Source organism: Frankliniella occidentalis, unplaced genomic scaffold, assembly GCF_000697945.3.
Source record: "Frankliniella occidentalis isolate FOCC.00 unplaced genomic scaffold, Focc_3.1 Scaffold230, whole genome shotgun sequence".
Classification (NCBI taxonomy): Eukaryota; Metazoa; Arthropoda; class Insecta; order Thysanoptera; family Thripidae; genus Frankliniella; species Frankliniella occidentalis.
Window position 1 is genome coordinate 41520 of NW_026267356.1, and position 3509 is coordinate 45028.

Genomic DNA, 3509 nt, shown 5'->3' on the forward strand with positions numbered 1-3509 from the left:
CCCTAATAGAGAGAGAGAGAGAGAGAGAGAGAGAGAGAGAGAGAAGGGAAAGGAGGAGAGGAGAGGGAAGAGGCGAGCGGGGTGAGTCAGCAGCTGGGCACGTCCACCAGTGTATAATGTATGGAGGGGCACAGCCTCGGCGCAGCCTGGTTCGTGACGAGCACGCGTGATGTGACGTCACCGGCCTGGCCTCCGCGGGGGCCTAACTGGACCTCCATTCGTTTTCCACGCTGATCTCCCCGCCCGAGCTGGACTCCTCGCCCCGACCAACCCTATCCCCAACCGCCGCGCCACGACGAGCTCACTCCGCTCCGCTTCCCTTTCGGCCCGGAAACCACTTTATCCCCTTCCGTCTTTCTCTCTCTCTCTCTCTCTCTCTCTCTCTCTCTCTCTCTCTCTCACACACACACACACACACGCACACACACACGCACACTAACACACGATTCGGCTTAGCAGGGCTGTGGCTGCAACACTATGGTGTTGCACTCAGAAAAGGGTTTATTTGATTCAATTCCATTGTAAAATCAGTATTATCTATCAAAGGTAAATTTTAATGCACATTTTACACTGTACGAAAAATCTACAATATAACAACATTCTGGTGTTAAGTATTAACCAGATGAGGATTGTCAAATTTTCATTGTGTGGGGTGAAAGCGCTGGAATAACAATATGATACAGTCATTTCAAAGTACAACGCTGAAATTGTACGGCAAGTAGCTGTAGGTTTTTCTTACAGTGTATTTGGCATGATAGAATGTATTTTTGATCGAACTTCTTTGAAACAAATAAAGCTTTTACGGAGCGTTGCCCTTGAGCAGCAACCACCGCGACTTTCGCTCCCTCTCACTGTCTCTTTCCGTCCATGTCTCGCTATCGCATAAAAATCCTTTCCTTACGCCCTAACGTCAACAAGGCATGATCCAGATTGAAGATTTGTTTTGAAAAGGCAAATTTACCACGACTTTCAAAAGTTCTTTTTTAATAAGGCAGACCCTCAGCCACCTGCCCATTATCATTGACATGATTATAATTCTGCAGGCCAAAACATCCTCTTCTTTCCGCAAGCCCCCCCCCCCTTTTCACTCACACTCTTCTGTCTGGAAACTAGCATCACAGATGAAAAGTTGTTGTCGACGCTCTCTCTCTCTCTTTCTCTCTCCCCCTCACCGGCACAGGGTGGCGAAGCAAACAAACTTGGGCACACTGCAGCCAAGCAGGCCGAGAGCGGGCCAGGAGCGCCGGCCGGCGCCTGCCCTGGCGGGGCGAGTCGGATTGAGAGCGCGATAATATTTACGGAATGCGGCGCGAAGGAGAAGCCGCGAAGGTGAGCTTTAATTATAACCCCTGATGCTGTGGGGGGGGGGGAGAGAGAGAGAGAGAGAGAGAGAGAGAGAGAGAGAGAGAGAGAGAGAGAGAGAGAGAGAGAGAGAGAGAGAGAGAGAGAAGAGAGAGAGAACGGGAAGAGCAAAAAAATAACAAACCAAGACCTCTTCCTCACACTCCTTCACCTGGCGGTAGCTCGGTAGCTCTTACGACTACGACGACCTTTAAACCGATCGCATACCCGTCTGAAAAATGGCGGCCACTTCGTTCAGCGGTCAGTGCCGATCTATCCTCCCTCAGCCCCTCCCCCTCCACGGCCATCTTCGGTTCCACCTACCCCTTTCCTCCCGGCGGAGGCACCACGAGCTAAGAACTTGGCTTTGGTGGTGAAGCGGGGCATCCATCTAAAACCTTTTGGCTCGCGCGCTTCTTCAACAACCCGAGCAACTCTGTGCAAAATCTGAGGCCTCCGCGACACACTAGCCACTCGCCATTCCTGCGCAAAGAAAATACATAAAAAACAAATTAAGCGCATCATTACTTACACAGATAACCACTTTTCCTTTTCGGTTCAAAAACGCCCCTCGCGGCTGCCCAGCTGCTCGTCGAGTCCCTCTTCGTTAGAGTTATTAATGACTCTATGAATTGATGAGTTAATGGGCATCCCACAACATGATTCATGCCTCCCCTCCCACCTCCCCTAACGACTGCTCCCCCTCCTCCCTCCCCTCCCTCTGGGGCTTTCTCAGCGGCATGTCTAACGACTCGCCGTCTCTCTTCCTCCTGTGCTACTGCCCCTTCTTCATCATAGAAATGGAGAGAGAGAGAGAGAGAGAGAGAGAGAGAGAGAGAGAGAGAGAGAGACTCTTTAAAAGATTTACCACTTACTACTGATGATATTGGTGTGCAGTGCGGGATGGCCCACGGACAGACCCTTGGCTATTTTGCAGTTGTGCTGTACTGGACCGCATGCAGGAGCGCAGAGGTGGAAGAGCAGCGCGGAGGGTCTGGAGGCTGGTCGCGCGCCTGCAGTCCGGAGGGTAGGCCAGCCACTCAACACCGGAGCGCCGCGGTACTGCTACTGACGGCTGACTGGGCGCTCTGGAGGGATTCTATGTACCGTTCGACACTGTCCGTGCTGGTGCGCTCTGCTCAGAACACAACAGAAGTAAACAAAATTATAACGGAACGCTAACTCGCTCCTGGAAAAACATCAACGTCTACATTCGACCCGTTTGAGTTTACGCGTCCACACAACGCGGCCACCGCCGCCGGACTCGAGCGCGCGCAAGTACCGCAAGCCAACCTGCACCGCCTCGCTCGACTCGTTCCGCAGAAAAGGGACCGTCCTGCCTGAGCTTCTCCAGCTTCCTCCTGCGAGTTTGAACTCTTCGCCGGCATGGGGCCGGGCCGTGGCGAGGCGTTGCGGGGCCCGGGCACATTGAGTGAGTTTCTCCATTCCGAACCGCACTTGGGACGGTGAGGGCGGGGCGGTAGTAGTGGCAAGGATGCTATGGGCCGGACCTTAAAGCGCGCGGCGTGGCGTGGCGCGCGTCGGGGCGCGGCGCTTGGATGCCGGTGGAGAGGCTCGAACTGGCGCAAAGTACGAGAACGGGAAAACTTTTGTTTCACGTGAAAGGCGCACCGCCGCTGAGCAAGTTAAGTATTGTGTGACGAAACGGAACTTTTGTGCGTTTTACATTCCTCTCCCCTGGACCCGAAAACGGCCCGCCCATTCCAACCCTTTCTCGTGCTGGCGAAGAGGTGGCGAGGGGGATAGGGGGGGGGGCGGACACAGGGCGCGATCGCGTGGGCCTTGCGATGCGAGCTCAGACACACAAGCGCACCAACAAAGACAAAGAAACAAACAAATTAACGAAGGGAAAAAAATAACATTTTTGTCTTATGACAACAGGTAATGTGACTTTGGAGTAGAGAATAAGTAGAAGAAGAGTGAAGAAGGAAGAGGAGCGAGAAAAATTACGGGCAAGAGGAAAAAAAACGCGAAGGGATCCCGCGAATGAGAACCCTCTCCTCCCCCTCTTCTGCTTTTTGCGTTGGCTGTTTAGCTGTGCTTTTTATTTACTTTACCGGCGCCGCCCTTTTGTGCTGCCTCAAAAATGAAATGCATACACTCGCTGGGAGAAGGGAGAGAGGGGCAGGATGGGGAAGGGAGAGGGG

General features: G+C 53.1%; 1 long non-coding RNA gene across 1 annotated transcript in view; it reads right to left on the reverse strand.

Moving 5' to 3' along the window:
* Positions 1 to 1455: 1455 nt before the first annotated feature.
* LOC127750667 (uncharacterized) overlaps positions 1456 to 3509 on the reverse strand; it is a 3481-nt gene continuing 1427 nt past the window's right edge. The window contains exons 3-4 of the long non-coding RNA XR_008011800.1: positions 2217 to 2476; positions 1456 to 1824 (exon numbers count right to left, since the gene is read on the reverse strand). This is a non-coding gene — a long non-coding RNA (uncharacterized LOC127750667). The remainder of the gene's footprint in view (positions 1825 to 2216; positions 2477 to 3509) is intronic.